Here is a 20,617-nt window from a genome sequence, read left to right as displayed (position 1 = left end):
CTAGCCGCAATGTACAGTTGCAATTCACATCTAGTCCGGTACAACTACAATCACTTTATCTAGTGTCCTGAAAGTCATTTCAATAGGAAGATAAACTTGAAGACTGAATGGCCCCGTGAATGAGATATGTCCATTCTTAACGGTGGTCTACAAGTTGGTCAGTTTGACCTCTAGATTGTTCGCTCGGTCAGTGACGCATGCTTTTGGGGGGAACAGGAAAGGATACATGCGCACCCGTACTAACTATTGACGTTAAACTTGAACCATGTGCAATATAGTCACAAATCTATAAGACTCTTGTTGTGGAATTTCTATGAAAATGCCGCGGGAATCACGTTGTATGAGAGCAGATATAAAGTGAAGCATGATTCTTACAATATGCTGAATATTAGTAAGCTTGACCTTGGAACAATCGTAACAAAATTGAATAAAACTCGTAAATATAAAGAGGAGGTATTTTAGCCCCTGGAATGCAATACGTTAATGGTGCGATTTAATCGGGCTACATTTGACGTATTTTGCAGAACCTTAAGGAACGCTTCTCCCAAAAAAAAACCTGTTTTCTTTTGCAGCGTTGCAGCTTCATACAAATTTGGGCGTGTTATAATCATCCGATATTATCATGATTGTGCCCTTACGATAAACAGGATTCGCCAACGTTGATTACACCCAAGCTTACCTCAGGGATGAGAGTCAAACATGTTTACAAAGACTGTTTACGCGAGCCTTACATCAGCTGTCAAAATACCGTTGAGCGTAACTCTAGTAATGACTATTTCATATTTTGTATCCGCAATAATATTTTCATCCTTCTATATTCTATACCTTCTGTCGAGCAATATAAAGACGGATTGGAAATGAAACATCTTGATAAGGAATGAATACTGTATTAAATTTCCCGTTCGAACACATTGTTAAGCGTTTAATAACTCCAGCCATGTTTTGGACGTGTCCGCATGAATATAATTAGGTCTTTCTCTAATATGACGTCCCTTGACATTGTATAGCTATTACTGCTGATGTCAAAAAATGTAGTTCTACATTTGCTTATACATAGCTCAATCTTAATCATTTAGTTCGATGTTACTGAGAATGAAAGTTTAATTTCAAAATTTTGTCAATGTTATGGGAAATGGACAAACCTCTTATTTTGCTCTTAGTTGTTCTAGCTAATAGTATACAAAAACACCCTGAAAACCCCCAGATTTTCAGTACTTCTCTATACTTTATAAATTAAAATTGTAGCTGACTATGAAGTTAAAATTTCCAGGAAAGTCCAGCTGAAGGATTACAATACGCGGATTTAGGGTTTCTCTACCGGAATTCCTTCCCACAATGCAATGTGCGTATTGCATAACAAAGAATATTGATTAACCTCCAACCTGTATCTATTGTTATGCAAAACGCTTATTGTATTGTGGGAAGGAATTTCGGTACAAATTGACTTCCGGTAGAGAAACCCTAAATCCGCGTATTGAGCTACATCCGACAAAAATAGCGTAGTATTTTTTATTTCAACACAATCATGTCTGTACAGAACTCGTTAGTATTGAAAGACGTTCGCGCAAAATGTGTGCAATCTGGTATACCGTTTCTCATCATATGTTTGACTGCTAATATCGTTCGGGTGATGTGAATCTGTTTTAGTGTTAAGCTTAATGTATCATTATCGCTCGTCTATCCTGCGTTGCTACGGAGCATTTCACTTTCCGCCATTTACTATCTTTTATTAGTGGAGTCAGTGTCCCACAGTTCATTCGTAGCAAATGCAATTTGTAACCAAGAATTAATGTGCACTTTGCAATACACATTAATCAAGTTTGAATTTGTTGAAAGGTTACTCGAGACTTTAATAAACAACCAAGGATGCTTTATGCTCGTTCTCATCTATGCTTTTAATTATACATCGTAAAGCTAAATTTATACACCATCGCTGCGCGCCGAGCGATTGTTATCGGACGAATGAGGTAACGCGCTTTTTCCAACGCAACAAAAAGCGAGCTACCTCATTGGCTAAAAACAAATCGCTCGTCGGTCACCGATGGAGAATAAATTTAGCATAAGACTTGAAGTCAAATCTAAATTAATATAGTTATTAGTGTGACACCAATTGATATATTAGAGTCGTTTTATTTAACGCAAATAGTAATAATAATAGTGATAATAATAAGAATTTGAATTGAGAAAACAAATCGATTTAGGAGTTTACATTATTTTACCGGAAGCTGTTCCTACAGACAAAGTTGTCATAATTATAAGTGATTGCACAGCACAGATCTTTCAATCTTGGCATTTTATATTACATCATTAACCCAATTAGAGAGAATATACTTTATGTTCTTAACACAATACCAAGTGTTTTACTTATATCACAGCCTCGGGAAATGTGTCAGGCTGAGGGGGAGAGGGAAAGAGAGACAGAGAGGCGAAGAGAGAAGGAAAAGAGAGGGGAGAGGAGAGAAAAATTTAGATCGCATATATTATTACAAATTTTTCTTTAACAAATTAATTATAAGGCAGCACTTATAAAGTATCTGTAATGTCTATTTACCGTTAATTTTAAAATGTTTCTTTTTTGTTGCAATAAATAATCTTTATTTCTAATTCTATTACCTCCACGACCAATTATTCAAAATCGCGCACTGTGATTTGTTGAAACGCGTCACGTGAGAGCCCATTATTCTGCAATAATGGGTCAAGCGCCTAACACATTCTACGCACAGCATTACGCTTGGTTACGCGTGCAATATTTCCGCGATACGCTCTGTCACTTACGCGTACGCGCTCCACCTTGAAGTAAACAACTTAAAATATTTGTGCCAAAAATGACATTTTCTCTTTAAATTGCACTATTTTCTGGAATAGAAATAAAGGGTGCAGCATTATCCTTTACACGCAAATAATGTGTCCTCGGCAGTAAAACGTTTAAATAATGGGTTCGGCTGCGCCTCACCCATTATTTACGTTTTACTGCCTCGGACACATTATTTGGTTGTAAAGGTTAATGCATTACCCTTTATTTCTTAAATATAGTTCAATGTAAGAGCCTTGGTAGACAGGGCGACTGAGAACAAAACCCTTTATATAAATATTAAGGTTTAGATGTCAATTCAATTTCTCCATAATACTTGGATGTATGCTTAACATAATCAACAGCAATTTGTAAAAAATGTAATAAACACAGGAGAAAAATCTTTAATCGCTACATTATGAGTTATGTGAGACGTACGAAAACGACCAGAAAGCCTTCACATCATCTGCCGTGTCTTGAGGAAGTTGTTATCATCAGGAGCTTTGTCAATGCTATTGAAGCATTGTATCCTCTGTGATCACAGGCTGCCCTGTCATGTATAATGGTGAGCAAATCAGTAACTGTTTTCACACAGGTGTTGGAGTGAGGCAGGGATGCCCCTTGTCTCCAATTATCTTAAACATATTCATGGAGCATATTATGATGGAAGCACTGGATGCCTTTGAGAACACAGTGAACATTGGAAGAACATTACTGACCAAATTTAGATTTTCTGATAACATTGGCTTCATGACCTGACTATCATATGAAGTAATCTCCTTAAACAGCAATACCATAATTAAGTTGCAAGAGATGGCGTTGAGATAAGTGCTCATAAGAGTAAAATCATGCAAATGGGAAATGGAGAGCAAGTCACAGTAGATGTGAACAACTTGGCAAGTGTAGCTCATTTCAAGTACTTGGGTATCACCATCACTGATGAAGCAAGATCAATTATTAGCCAATATCAAAAACAGAATGTTAACTACTAAAACCTACTTGGCGCAACAAAATATTTAAATGACATCTAGAATAACATCAATCGTCCTGTATAGATTTGAGACCTGGACAACGACAGATGGGAAACGTACTAATGCATTTGAAATTAACAGCATGCGTCGGCTTTTGCAGTTTTGCAGATACAATAATACAAATGTTACACATCCAACCAAACAATGGCCAGACTCATTGAATAATACATTAGGAAGCAGCAAGGGCTCCTTACTGTTGCGAAGTAACTCTCCAGTGGTTCGGTCATTTAGTGAGACGGAAGGATACTCTTCAAAGGGGGACGGATAGAAGAAAACATAGTGGTAGATATTAAGCAAAGTTATGGAGTGGACACGACTGACGTAGGATTAGCTATTAAAAACAGCAGAAGATAATGAGAAGTGACATCTGTGTGCCACCAATGCCATCATATCATCACAACAGCCAACTACCATGCAGATACGGCATAAAAGTGAAGAGGGAGTGAATAACTTCTTAAGAGTGCTGTACTTTGTTATTTGTTACACGTCTACAAATTCTTATGTTAAAAACTGTTTAATATGTACAACAACATCTAATATCCATCTACAAAAATGCATTTACCTTTTCCGGGTGTTAAAGATGTTTCATCATCGTCTTAAGAATAGCGTTAACTTACTGAAAGTACTAGTATATGCAAAAATACTTTATATATATATATATATATATATATAAGGATCCATAATTCAGTTGTTATAAACAACATGCGATTACTTTTAGTCACTTACCTCTATCAAATTTTCAGGCGCAAATTAAGAAGTCACTAGTTAGTCATATTAATGTTTTGCAAGTGGAAATGAGTTATTACACAAAAGTCAACGGATTAACATAATTGTTTTTCTTTCAACATTAATGTTATTTCAAGTATCTTCAAATCAATTTCCTTTGATGAACTTTTTTTTATTAATCTGGATGCGTTTTACATGCCCACTCTAAAGGTAGCTAATGTCAAAGGAAAATTCAGAAATTGTTTCGATGGTTTGTACTGGTCTCACATAAAGGGACCAGGCTGTTTCATTTATTTCCTGAAATAGTATTACAAAGTTGTACTGCTCACGCACGTAAACATGGTAAAAGAACAAGGATGTTTCATTGTTTGGTGTTGCAAATTTGTCTAATGAACGCACGTTAATGAGCAAGGAGGATTCATTGTATTTCTCGAAGTGGTGTTACAAATTTGCACTACTAACACACGTAAAGGAACCAGGATGATTCAAACACGTAAAGGAACGAGGATGTTTCAATTTATTGTTGTACTGCTCACACACATTGAGGAACAAGGATGTTTCATTGTATTTCTTGAAATGGTATTACAGTTGTACTGCTCAAGTAATGGAACAATGATGTTTCCTTGTATTTCTTGAACTGGTATTACAAAGTTGTACTGCTCACGTACATTGAGGAACACGGATGTTTTATTGTATTCTTGAAGTGGTTTTACCGAGTTGTACTACTTACGACCGTAAAAGAAAAGGAAGTTTCATTGTACTTCTTATAATGGTATTACAAGGTTGTACTACAAATGCACGTAAACGATCAATGATATTTTATTGAATTTCTTGAAGTGGTATTACTTCTCACACATGTAAACGAACAAAGATGTTTCATTGTATTTCTTGAACTGGTATTACACACTTCAATTATCATTGATCGAGGTATCAAATTTGAATTTGTTTAAAAGAATTTTAAAATACATATGTTTCAGTTGACAATCCTAGTGAACTCATTTGCAGATCTTAGGATGTTTCATTGTGTTTATTGAAGTGGTGTTGGAAGTTGTAATTCTCACGCACGTAAAGGAACAAGAATGTTCACTGTCTTTTAAGTGGAATTACGGAGTTGTACTGGTCTCGCACGTACAGGAACAAGCATGTTTCTTTGTATTGATGGAAGTGATGTTACAAACTTGTTCGTCTCACGCATGTGAAGGAATGAGGATGTTCATTGTCTTTTTGAAGTGGAATGACAGAGTTGCACTGGTCTCGCACGTAAAGGACAACGGCTGTTTCATTGTATTGCTGGAAGTGATGTTACAAACTTGTTCGTCTCACGTACGTAAAGAAAAAAAGGACGTTTCAATGTATTTCTTGAAGTGGTATTACAGAGTTGTTTCATTGTATAGATTGAAGTGATGTGACAAAGTTGTACTTCTCACGCACATACAAGAACAAGGATGTGTCATTGTATTTCTTGAAGTGGTACTTAAGTTGTACTTCTCACGCACGTAAAGGAACAATTTTGTTTCATTTCATTTCTTGAACATTGTTGAAGTGGTATTACACATTCGCGATGTGATATACCTCTTATAATTATGTATGAGTCTTGTTTAATTATGAATTCCATGTAAAACAGTGTTAGATCTGCTTGGATGTTCGTTAAAGAGAAGAGACAATACCGACTTCAAAAAATAATAAAGATCAGAAATATGATATAATGAGTATAAAATAAGAGGTGTAAGGAAGAAATATGCAAACTAACCCAGAAACAGAATAAATTATCTAAGCAACTGAAAAGATATTCCTCTATATATTCCTAGATAAGCATTTCCTCTACGCAAATCGGAGTATGTTGTAGAGGTCATAAGCTGTCAGTCATGATGAGTTTCAAAACAATCAACCAAGAGATTATATTTGACAAAAGCAAACAACTTTGGTAAATTGCATGTTCCGTTCCGCCAAAAGGAAAAGGGAAAACTTGTCAAACTGATAAAAAAAATTATGAAAAGAGGAAAGTCTAAGACTGTGGGGAAAGGTGGGAATATTCCGTAGTAAGAATGTTCTAGGGCATCGTTCCAATAGTTTGCTCTCGGAGCAACACATGCTAGTGGCAATCATGTCTTTAGATATCGTATTAATGTTGCCGGTTTGTATAGGAATCTAAAACCGTGTGAATTCAAAGGAAAATGATATTGATTGGTAAGTACATTATCTTATAACATATTTACAAGCTAATATGTTAACCAAAAATTTTTTATGACGATGGTATTCTGATTGTCTTATATCGTCAAATACAGTCTTATTGACTTGAGTACACGGAGGACCTTAAAAGGGCATTTTATTCTAACAGGGACGACACAGTGGCCAGTGCTCACATAGAGCCATGGTGATTCATGACAGAATACAAAACGAAAAAGAGATGTTTTAAACCTGAACAAATTATTCAATTATACCGCATGATATAAGATGCATAATAAAGCCCAGTGTAGCTAAATTATTCTTTACATTTATTATGTGTGCTTCTACACCCCTTTTACATCGAGTTCGAAAAAACTGAAGCAGCGTCATCAGAAACACATATACAAAAAACACTTAAATTTTATAAGGCGACGGCTGTCCAGATTTTCTATTAGGTGGTGTTATATCTGATGGAGACGATTACGACGAAGATGAAAATGACGATAACAACAGCGACGACATGGTGGTACATGCAATGCCTAGTGAAAAATCTCTATATCGTGGACACCCATGGGCTTGGAAAATCAACACGGAAACGCATGTTGATTTTCAGCTGACGAAAAAGTGCAAAATATCCCCATAGTTTTAATATTAATCAAACCTGGGCCAATGTTTACAGGTTTTGAATTAATTACATAAGCATCAGATTGAACTTTTACGACACACGCTGTACACGTATTCAAAGCTAATATCTAAATAATTACATTCCCTTTACTATAGCAGTCGAAATTAACTGACGTGTATTAAATCATCACATCATTGCGAAAGGGTTCATAGATTGGGTCATTTACCTATAAAGTAAACATATTTTGCAATTTTCTAAACTAGTTATTAATCGGGTCTAAAGAACCGCTGAATGAAACCTGACCATTTTAGGACTCGTTTGAATGTAATTTTACATTTCATATATGGCCATGGAAATGCAATACTTTTTACAATTTTATTTAAAAAAAAAGGATCTTGATGTCTGCATCGCCCACTCAGCATATAGAGGGATAATTGACATCCTGAAAAATGTTGTCACAGAACTACCCAACTGTAATGTACGTGTAGCTGTGCATTATTGATTTCTAATGCTGTATATAGCTCTACAAGTCGCATACGGTAACTCAATAGGGCGAGATTGATGGGAAAGATAAACAAATACGCAGGAGACGTGAACTTTGTGAAGACGTTATTGAAGGAAAATAAGATTTCATATAAACGCGATTCTCTAATGATGAAGATGGATGGAAGGAGATGCTTTAGATTTACAGTTCGATATTACAATTTTCTTGGAACAGATTTATTATATTTAGATTAGAGCGATATTTGTTTGGTCCGGAAATGTCATTGGGTCATTTTTTAACACATGGGAGTGTAGATTACTGCAGTGATGTAAAATCAACTCTGGATTAACTTTTAAAAAGGAGGATACATATGGGGTCATCTATGTGATCATGGGCGTGGCAGTTACTACTAAAATTACAAACTTATTATACTTTAAAATCAGAAATATGATAATAACTTTTGAATTTTGCTTAAATACATATCCATATATTATTATCAAACAAGTAACTTTTAGTTGCCACATTTAAGCTATAATATCACAAAACACATACCAGATATAGTCATCCCATGATGATAAACATCAGATGTTGCTTAGTCTGTCTGCGCTGCAGTACAGCATCACATGTAAACAGTTTTGCAATACTCAATAGAGAATACATGAAGATAATCTCGCATGTGTCTAAACATGGAAGATGTACAACATCCCATGTATGCTTACATGTTATAGTACTACGTACAGTACATGGGATATTACATCGATAATATGGTTTGTGCAAATGGTTCTCGTAGTCACAATCATTACATTATGTGCAATTGTGCATCGTCAGATTTGTTAGGCAAATTCGCCCAGCAATTTCCCTCTTTTTATTTCTTGAAACGTTATCCCACTCCCACATTCTAAATCTCGCCATGTGCATACTGCTGACATGACTATGCATTACTTATTATGCCCATAATAACCAAAGTCTTCGGCTTGGCTGCAGACATGACACGTAAATTCAATAGCACAGGACTGACCAAACGGATTTAGCGATTCTCTGGTGATAGCAGACATATCAATTGACCATTCAAGGTTGTTAACATGTTCGTAGCTTAGCCACTGGTGGAAGGGAGCTCTTCATATAATAGTTTGCGACGTCTGTGAGAAATCACTGCTTTAATGTTAATGCATGCTTGTAATATATCTACCTTAGCAAGTAAAAGCTAAGCATATGCCGCAATTGACTTTGAGAGCAGGCTGATACATACATATGAGGCCAAAGATATTTGCCTCACAAATCAGAGCAATGTATTTGCTGTTTTTTTTCACGCAGAATGTTTTTACTTTAGGTGCAGATGATTACAAAATATAACCAGGTAGTATCTGCTATGTGATGTATAGATACTGTGATTTTAAATGGGAGGGCCAATACATGTAGCCTATATGGTTAGACAAGTCCTGTTGCTGAGGCCATTCACCGTCAATCAATTAAGCATTCAGGGTATACATATTGAAGTAAATTAAGCGATGGCCTTTACCCTAACCCTATCGTACACAATAATATACCCTAACCCCACGACTAGCTGTAACTTTATTAAAACCAGACTAACAAGATAGCAGGTGAATGAATCAATGTAATTAGACATCAAGTAGATAACAGGTGGTAGCTGAACTTGGTGCAATTGGTGTTATTGCGATTAGCCACTTAATTACTGCAGGTAAGGTACGGTAGTGAATTACGTAATCGACACCTGCTCTCATTTTGTTTCAAACTATATGTTTGCCAGTATGCCTTTCCATTTGGTACATAAGGTGATATTTGTGTATTTATGTAACAAGACAGGGCATGGCTCAGCCGCCATAAAAACCGCTGACACTAATGACTAGTGTTTGAACAGTATTAAGATTGATCTTGCCGACGCAAAATCGAATGCATTATTGTTTTGTCTGTAATTAAAAAAATATATTCTAATCTTTTATATCCAAACGACTTTTATATCCACTGACTTTATCAAAGCTGAATGTTGTTGTGATGATCCAACAGTTGATGACTTCATCCAGCTTTGATAAAGTCAGTGGTTCACTGACGAAACTGTCAGCAAGAAAAAACTAGTACGTTTTCTTCAAATTGGTTTTGATAAATGAAAAACTCTCTTAATTCGTTAATTACCAAACTTGATGAATTTGTTTCAAAAATGACAAGTGTTTAGAACATTTATAACCTTAAATTGTTTCAAATAATTTCTAAAAACATCAACATTAAAATCATCATAACAAGTGGTCGTTAACGAAGGCTGTTAAACAATATGATCTCTACTGCAACACAACCAATCAGCCCTACTTTAGATGAATACAGTCTCTGATCAACTTTAACATATCCTTTGATATGCTTGTCAAAACATCGAGAAGCCATTGCCAAAATCTTCTCGAAAATTTAAAAAAGCATAAGATTCATCAAACATAGTATAATTGAAGTGACTATACATGACGGCCACGGTTAGATGAAAAGCAATATTATTTTCCAGGATAAAAATAGTCACGGTCATATACCTAACTCTTACTTCTACAGTATGCTACTATATAACAAAGAGCTAACAATGCACGTCGGTATTATACGTAGAGATTTTTCTCAGGATTTCACCTGTATTTCATAATTATGTCTGCATAATAAACTACACATTGCACAAAAAGAGCAAAATTATTCTCCATAGTATGAAGCCTTATTAGTATCATTTCGCCTTCGCATTTCGCCTTCGCGTATTTCGCATTTCGCCTTCGCGTATTTCGCATTTCGCCCTCGCGTATTTCGCGTGTTTCGCGTATTTCGCCTTCGCGTATTTCGCCTATTTCGCGTATTTCGCCTTCGCGTATTTCGCCTATTTCGCGTATTTCGCCTTCGCGTATTTCGCGTGTTTCGCCTTCGCGTATTTCGCCTTCGCGTGATTCGCCTTCACGTAATTCGTCTTCGCTTACTTCGCGTATTTCGCCCTATGGGCGCACACCAATAGTTATTCGTCCCATTGAAATTTTACGCAAAAAGACGCCTTTTCTTTGCTCGATTTGAGGTCTTTTCGGTAACAAATTGAAGATAAAATTAACATTCATCGATTCCAAATCATGAATACTTAAATAAATTAACAATGGGACCCACGATTTGATTTTTCTTTTATAAAGATTATAAAGATCATTATTATAGTATTGCTCCCTATAGGGCCTAAGCATGACATGACTCTCTCCCTGCTATCATCAGGATGAGGTTACCAAAACATTTAAAATGATTTAAAGGCACAATGTACGCAAACATGAGTTTTGGCATAATGTTTGATACACACTATCCCTTCCACCTAATTGGATTCATCCAAATTCATTGTATTTTTAGGACAATAGAGCAAATTTAAATTAACGTCATGGTCATATAATGACTTTAAATATCAGATAGAACACCATATTTATTGGTGGCTATTAATGAAATCATGTTGATTTTAGCTGATGTGCATAATGAATTATGATGTGTTCTCACACAAAAATAGTATGGAAAAGTTGAACTGCATATTGATAATTGATGGCCTAACCGTTTGATTCTCGTTACGTTTCATTAACCCCTTCCAAAAACTCCTTTAAAAAAAATTCTACGACTGCATGATTCATAACATACATCAACAGCTAAACACTTTCCTTACCAACATTGGGGAGGGGGCTAGCTCATTACCGTAGGCCTATTTTGCAAAGGTCATACAGATTTAGACCGAAGTAGACCTATTTAATTCAAAACATAAACAACACGTTTTGAATGGTATAATTTAGTTTGTATTTATTTTCAATCCTGATCAAAAAGGTTATCGGTGGTGGCATTTCAATGTGAAATCGATATAGGTATAGGGCTGGCACTCTCACAATAAGGGGCATTCGCCATGTTCGGTGAGAGCAAAATATTTAAAAAAATATGGGGTCATTGGGTGAGAACATGATTTTTGGCATTCGGTAAGAGCAAATTGTACAAAATATGGGGTCATTGGGTGAGAGACGGACCGTTTGGATCTAAATTATGTGGGCATTGGGTGAGAATAATTGACCTTTTAGAAATGGGTCTTTAGGTGAGAGCCAAAAGATTTAGAAGCCTCGAACAGTGAATTAATTTCTAGTTCTAAATTAAATGACTTCAAATGCATGGCTTTGTTATTAAAAAAAAAAAAGTAACAAATTCAGCCTAGTGATAGATAACTCAGGCGTTGCTGATCAAATGGAAAACTGAATAAGGGTCGAGGTCTTTGGGTGAAAGATCGCTAAGGAAACATAGGGGGTCTTTGGGTGACAGAGCACGTGCCCGTAACAAAATATGGGGTCACTGGGTGACAGCGATGCTGCGAAATTATAACGGCCCGCTGCATAAGCTTACATAGGCCTACACGACCTCTCAAACTTTTGGTAGGAGGCTACTAGTACTAGTACTATTTCCACCCCCCTCTCAACAAACCGACTTTGGAGTGGTTTTAATGAGACATGATAAAGCTAAGCATTAGATTTAATTAATCTTAAGGGATCTAAAATGAGCGTTTATTGCGTTTCGACAGTATTTTTTGTGGCACATGAGAGCACCTCAGACCTATCGAATTGTATTCTGAATACGAAGCATGTCTTTCTGATATCAAATAATTTTCATTTTTTGAAAATCACAATATAATACAAATGTTATGACAAATTATAAAAATTTGATATTTTTCGAATTTTTGATATATAACAGTCCTCGAAGTAAATTATATAAATCTAATGATATATTCTTAAAGTGTATGTAGCAGGGAGGAAAAGCCGACGGTCAATTGAAAATTTTGACCTTTCATATTGAAGATATGGATTTTTTCCCAAAAGACCTAATTTTTTTTGGTGTTTTGGGAAAAAAATCCATATCTTCAATACGAAAGGTCAAAATTTTCAATTGATCGTCGGCTTTTCAACCCACCTACATACACTTTAAGTATAAATCATCAGGTTTATAAAGTTTACTTCGAGTACTGTTAAATATCAAAAATATCAATTTTAATGATTTGCCATAAAATGTGTATTAAATTGCGAATTTCAAAATTCAAAATTATATGATATCAGAATGACATTCTTCGTATTCAGAATGCAATTCGATATGTCTGATGTGCTCTAATGTCCCAAAATAAATACTGTCCAAACGTTCATACCAGCCCTTAACTCACTGAATGTCGAAATTGATTAATACAATCTAAATTCCAAAATGTAACAGCCATAAAATTCCATGTCTTGTCTTAGGTTGCCTTCCATACATAATGTGTCTTTTTCCCCATTTATGACCAAAACTGCTACCCATACCTGACATTACATCACTGACCTTGCGTATTTCCTGTCCAGCTCATTAGCATATTATGCTCCCTTGAATTCCTTGAATTTGACCTGGTAACCATGGTAACTCATGAACTCATTATACTACTACATCAAGTCAATTGGTTGTCCATCTGATCAAATATTATATCATAGTATAGTTTAGGCCTATTAGTTTAGGCCTATTAATATAGGCCTATCATCATTTTATATGTTTCAACGTGTAGGCCTACGTGCATTTCGACTTCATGGCACTAGCATTTTTTCAACTTCATCTGCGTTTTTATGTAGCCTATATTGGATTTAATATTAAAAGACCCCCCCCACGGCCAGTGGTCACAGCCCATGTTAATTTATGTTCCAATGTTGTAAATAAAAGTGAAATTTTCCGGGGGAATTTAACACATTGGTCTATCAAAAAATCAAAATGGTTTTATTTTTTAATAAACCATTTTCAGTAATTCACCCTCCCGAAGGTAGCCAATGGGGGTGCTAGGGACCCGTGATATTTAAAATTATGCAAGATTTGGTTTGTTTTGTTTTTGTCTTAAACTGCAAAATATATCGCAGAAAAACAAAATTTTGGGTCCCATGAAACCCCCCTTGGCTACTTATATTATAGCCTAGTGTTCTTCGATTATAATAGTATTCTTATGGTTAATTTATTGCCGAAAAGCTGGCCACAAATACCTCAGATCGAGCAAAGAAACGTCATATTTTGCGACGACTATTTCAATTGGGCACTTTACTTCTGGTGTGCGCCCATAGTGCGAAATACGCGAAGGCGAAATACGCGAAGGCGACACACGCGAAGGCGAAGTACGCGAAACATGCGAAAGCGAAATACGCGAAATAGGCGAAATAGGCGAAGGCGAAATACGCGAAATAGGCGAAATACGCGATGGCGAAATACGCGAAATAGGCGAAATACGCGAAGACGAAATGCGAAACACGAAGGCGAAATGATACCAATAAGGCTTCATACCTTTGTATTGAGTATAGATGGTCCACCTGTTGCCGTAGAATCAGATGATGACGTTGATGATGTAAATAATGATACATACAACTTACAAGGATGAAAGGGTGGTACATGCAATGTGTGGTGAAAGATCTCTAAAGTGTTGTACCCTGCGCTTGGAAAATAAACCCTGCTTGCGCATATTGCTTTTATGCTGACAAAAAAGTGCATAATCTCCCCATAGTCTTAATGCTAATAAAACCTGGGCTAATATTTACAGTTTTTTAGCCTATTACATAAACATAGCTTGAACTTTTATGGCACACGCTGTACACGTATACAAAGCCAATATCTAAATAATTACATTCCCTGTATTATAGCAGTCAAAATTAACTGACGTGTATTAAATCATCACATCATCGCGAAAGGGTTCATAGATTGGGTCATTTACCTTTCCCGTGTCCTTACACTTCGCTTTATTACATGTGTATTCGCAAGGTTTCTACTGCAAACAAGCAAACACATGTTACAATTTTCTAAACTACTTATTAGTCGAGTCTTAAGAACCACTGAATAAAACCTGGCATGTTAGGACTCATTTGAATGTAATTTTACATTTCATATAATTGCCATGGAAATGCAAAATTCCAATATATAAAAAGGATCTTACTTTGTACTTGATGTCTGCATCGCCCACTCAGCATATAGAGGGATAATTGACATCCTGAAAATGTTGTCAGATAACTACCCAACTGTAATGTACGTGTAGCTGTGCATTATTGATTCCTAATGCTGTATATAGCTCTACAAGTCGCATACGGTAACTCAATAGGGCGAGATTGATGGGAAAGATAAACAAATACGCAGGAGACGTGAACTTTGTGAAGACGTTATTGAAGGAAAATAAGATTTCATATAAACGCGATTCTCTAATGATGAAGATGGATGGAAGGAGATGCTTTAGATTTAATACAGTGCGATATTACAATTTTCTTGGAACAGATTTATTATATTTAGATTAGAGCGATATTTGTTTGGTCCGGAAAAGTCATTGGGTCATTTTTTAACACATGGGAGTGGAGATTACTGCAGGTGCAATGGAAATTTTACTCTGGATTAACTTTGAAAAGGAGGATACATATGGGGTCATCTATGATCATGGGCGTGACAGTTACTACTAAAATTAAAAACATAATATACTTTAAAGCCAGAAATATGATAACAAATTTTGAAATTTGTTCAAACACATATCCATATATTATTATCAAACAAGTAACTTTTAGTTGCCACATTTAAGCTATAATATCACAAAACACATACCAGATATAGGTATCCCATGATGATAAACATCAGATGTTGCTTAGTCTGTCTGCACTGCAGTACAGCATCACATGTAAACAGTTTTGCAATACACAGTAGAGAATAGATGAAGATGTGTCTAAACATGGAAGATGTACAACATCCCATGTATGTTTACATGTTATAGTACTACGTACAGTACATGGGATATTACATCGATAACATGGTTTGTGCAAATGGTTCTCATAGCCACAATCATTACATTATGTGCAATTGTGCATCGTAAGATTTGTGAGGCAAATTCGCCCAGCAATTTCCCTCTTTTTATTTCTTGAAACGTTATCCCACACCCACCCTCTAAATCTCGCCATGTGCATACTGCTGACATGACTATGCATTACTTATTATGCCCATAATAACCAAAGTCTTCGGCTTGGCTGCAGACATGACACGTAAATTCAATAGCACAGGACTGACCAAACGGATTTAGCGATTCTCTGGTGATCGCAGACATATCAATTGACCATTCAAGGTTGTTAACATGTTCGTAGCGTAGCCACTGGTGGAAGGGAGCTCTTCATATAATAGTTTGCGACGTCAGTTAGAAATCACTGCTTTAATGTTAATGCATGCTTGTAATATATCTACCTTACCAAGTAAAAACTAAGCATATGCCGCAATTGACTTTGAGAGCAGGCTGATACATACATATGAGGCCAAAGATATTTGCCTCACAAATCAGAGCAATGTATTTGCTGTTTTTTTTCACGTAGTTATTTTTACTTTAGGTGCAGATGATTCCAAAATATATGTATCCCGAATAACCAGGTAGTATATGCTATGTGATGTATAGATACTGTGATTTTAAATTGGAGGGCCAATACATGTAGCCTATATGGTTTAACAATTCCTGTTGCTGAGGCCATTCACCGTCAATCAATTCAGCATTCAGGGTATACATATTGAAGTAAATTAAACCCTGGCCTTTACCCTAACCCTACCGTACATAGTATTATACCCTAACCTCAAGACTAGCACTTGCTTTATTAAAACCAGACTAACAAGATAGATAACAGGTGAATGAATAAATGTATTTAGTCATCAAGTAGCTAACAGGTGGTAGCTCAACTTGGTGCAATTGGTGTTATTACGATTAGCCACTTAATTACTGCAGGTACCTCAATGAATTACGTAATCAACACCTGCTCTCCTTTAGTTTCAAAACTATATGTTTGCCAGTATGCATGCCTTTTCCTTTTGGCATATAGGGTGATATTTTGTGTAACCAGACAGGAAACGGCTCAGCGGCCAAAAAACCAAACAAAAACAAAAAACCGCTGAAACTAATGAGTAGTGTTTAAAGAGTATTAAGATTGATCTTGCAGACGCAAAATCAAATGCATTATTATTTTGTCTGTAATTAACAAATATTCTAAACATTTATATCCAAACGAGTCGACGAACCTGCAAGACACACTGACAAGTGTTTTGAACATTTATAACCTCTAACTGTTTCCAATTCTAAAACATCAACATAAAAATCGTCATAACAAGTGGTCGTTAACGAAGGCTTTTAAACAATAGGCTCTCAACTGCAACAACAACCAAACAGCCCTACTTTGGATGAATACAGTCTCTGATCAACTTTCACATATCCTTTGAGATGCTTGTCAAAATATCAAGAAGCCATTGCCAAAATCGTCTCTAAAATTGAAAAGAGCATACGTTTCATCAAAATGATATAATTGAAGTGAGTATACATGACGGCCACGGTTAGATGAAAAGCAATATTATTTCCCATGATAAAAATAGTCGCGGTCATGTACCTAACTCTTACTTCTACAATATACTACTACATCACTAAGACCTAACAATGAACGTCGTTATTATACGTAGAGATTTTTCTCAGGATTTTTTCCGTATTTCAAAATATGTTTGCATAATAAACTACAAGTACAAACTGTAATCAGCACAAAAAAGAGCAAACTTATTCTCCTTTGTATTGAGTATAGATGGTCCACCTGTTGCCATAGAATCAGATGATGACGTTGATGATGTAAATAATGATACACACAAGGATGAAAAGATGGTGCATGCATTGTCTGGTGAAAGATCTCAAAGGTGTGGTCACCCTGCGCTTGGAAAATCAACCCTGTTTGTGGATATATAGCTTTTAAGCTGACAAAAAATTGCATAATATCCCCATAGTCTTAATGCTAATAAAACCTACATATTTTAGGTTATTACATAACCATCAGCTTGAACTTTTATGACACATGCTGTACACGTATTCAAAGCCAATATCTAAATAATTACATTCCCTGTATTATAGCAGTCAAAATTAACCGACGTGTATTAAATCATCACATCATCGCGAAAGGGTTCATAGATTGGGTCATTTACCTTTCCTGAGTCCTTACACTTCGCTATATTACATGTGTATTCTCAAGGTGTCTGCTGAAAACAAGTAAACAAATTTTACAATTTTTGTTATTAATCGGGTCTCAAGAACTGCTGAATGAAACCTGAACATGTTAGGACTCATTTGAATGTAATTTTACATTTCATATATGGCCATGGAAATGCAAAATTCCAATATTTTTACACTTTTATTAAAGAAAAAGGATCTTACTTTGTACTTGATGTCTGCATCGCCCACTCAGCATATAGAGGGATAATTGACATCCTGAAAAATGTTGTCAGAGAACTACCCAACTGTAATGTACGTGTAGCTGTGCATTATTGATTCCTAATGCTGTACAGGGTGTCTCAATAAAAATAGGCCCTGTGGATTGGGGGACGTAACTTAAAATGTCGGCAGTACAATCAAAACTTTTTTAAAGATTCAAAAACCATGACGTTTCTTCTTTAAAATGGTGCACAAAACATCAAAATCCGTTCACGCGTCACAGAGAAAATTGGGATTTTACAAATATACCCATTTTTGGACCGTTCCAATGGAGCAATGCACATTACACACTAATGTGCTGCATTTGTTTATAATGGACAAAAAGAAATGAAGCTGCTGGGTACGAATTAAAAAAAAAAAACCAATCAATTACTCTCGTAAAGAATGTTTTTCGCACCTTTCTATTTGGGTTTTGCAATATTGTACAAACATTTCTCAAGCAACAACATAGGGCCAAGCGGTCACTTTAGTTTCATAGTATACACATACATGACCAGAAAAACACGAAAAAAGGGTTCTTTCCTAAGAATGAATCTCATGAATGGCGTTAAGTGACCCAACAAACGCTAGTTGATACGCAACTAGTGATTTTCAAAACAAAGCCTGAACAGGATTAACCCTTTTGAGCAAAAGCATCCCTATACAGGAATTTGGCGCATTTTAACAACAAATAAGCAGGATTTTTTTATCTGAAAGGTAGCACCAATACATGATTTAAAAAGAATACACGCTTTATATGATTTCTTTATCATTCTCCGATATAATGTTTGAGTGATGGTCCTGGTGCAAATCAGTTGAGGAAGCATGCTGTGCGAATTATCGGGATCAACAAATGACTCCTAAACCATGTAAAGCTATGTAAACTCATCAAGTATAGCGGATTGAAATTCTCCCGATTCATTATCTGAAGTTCCTGATCAAGCATATGTACATTATGAAACTTAACTAACCCCATGACCCTTTCGTTGCTTGAGAAATGTATGAACTATATTTTTAAAAGGTATATTTTCACATATTTTTAACCCAAAGAGAAAGATGTGAAAAACATTCTCTGGGAGATTGATTTATTGATTGGTTGGTTGATGTTTTCACCTCGTACCCGGCAAGACTGATAGTTTACTTCGTTTCTTTCTTCCATTCTAAACTACAATGCATTATGTGTATTGCCCCATTGGAACTGTCCAAAAATGGGTCTATTTGTACAATCCTAATTATCTCAGTGACGCGTCAACCGATGTTGCTGATTTGCGCACCATCGTAAAGATGAAGCTTCATGGTTCTTGAATCTACAAAAAAAGTTTTGATTTTACTGCCGAAATGTTAAGTTACGTCCCCTAGTCCACAGGGCCTATTTTTATTGAGACACCCTGTATATAGCTCTACAAGTCGCATACGGTAACTCAATAGGGCGAGATTGATGGGAAAGATAAACAAATACGCAGGAGACGTGAACTTTGTGAAGACGTTATTGAAGTAAAATAAGATTTCATATAAACGCGATTCTCTAATGATGAAGATGGATGGAAGGAGATGCTTTAGATTTACAGTTCGATATTACAATTTTCTTGGAACAGATTTATTATATTTAGATTAGAGCGATATTTGTTTGGTCCAAAAAGTCATTGGGTCATTTTTTAACACATGGGAGTGGGGATTACTGCAGGTGCAATGGAAATTTTACTCTGGATTAGCTTTGAAAAGGAGGATACATATGGGGTCATCTATGATCATGGGCGTGACAGTTACTACTAAAATTAAAAACATAATATACTTTAAAACCAGAAATATGATAATAACTTTTGAATTTTGCTTAAACACATATCCATATATTAACTCAATCAACTCAATCAATCTTTATTTCATTCAAAATACAACAATACAATAACAGCAAAACAACACATTTGAATGAGGAGATGCTCAGAAGGCCAAAAAGGCCTGAACAAGCACCCCCTTAACCTTAGCCTAAGTTTCTTAATTTGTCTAATAAAATACAATTACATACATACAAACACAAGCACAAATAATAAATAATTATTATCAAACAAGTAACTTTTAGTCGCCAGATTAAAGCTATAATATCACAAAACACGTACCAGATATAGGTATCCCATGATGATAAACATCATAATGTTGGTTAGTCTGTCTGCACTGCAGTACAGCATCACATGTAAACAGTTTTGCAATACTCAATAGAGAATACATGAAGATAATCTCGCATGTGTCTAAACATCGAAGATGTATAAAAATCCAATGTATGCTTACATGTTATAGTACTACGTACGGTACATGGGATGTTATGGTTTGTGCAAATGGTTATCATAGCCACACTCATTACATTATATGCAATTGTGTATCGTCAGATTTGTGAGGCAAATTCGCCCAGCAATTTCCCTCTTTTTATTTCTTGAAACGTTATCCCACACCCACCCTCTAAATCTCGCCATGTGCATACTGCTGACATGACTATGCATTACTTATTATGCCCATAATAACTAAAGTCTTCGGCTTGGCTGCAGACATGACA

General features: G+C 35.7%; 1 protein-coding gene across 1 annotated transcript in view; it reads left to right on the top strand.

The window, feature by feature from the left end:
• The window catches only part of LOC140171258 (follistatin-related protein 5-like), a 199,074-nt gene that overhangs the window by 152,385 nt on the left and 26,072 nt on the right, over positions 1 to 20,617 (top strand).

The sequence above is a fragment of the Amphiura filiformis genome, chromosome 15, assembly GCF_039555335.1.
Source record: "Amphiura filiformis chromosome 15, Afil_fr2py, whole genome shotgun sequence".
NCBI classification, from domain to species: domain Eukaryota; kingdom Metazoa; phylum Echinodermata; class Ophiuroidea; order Amphilepidida; family Amphiuridae; genus Amphiura; species Amphiura filiformis.
This window is presented reverse-complemented; position numbering and strand designations above follow the sequence as displayed.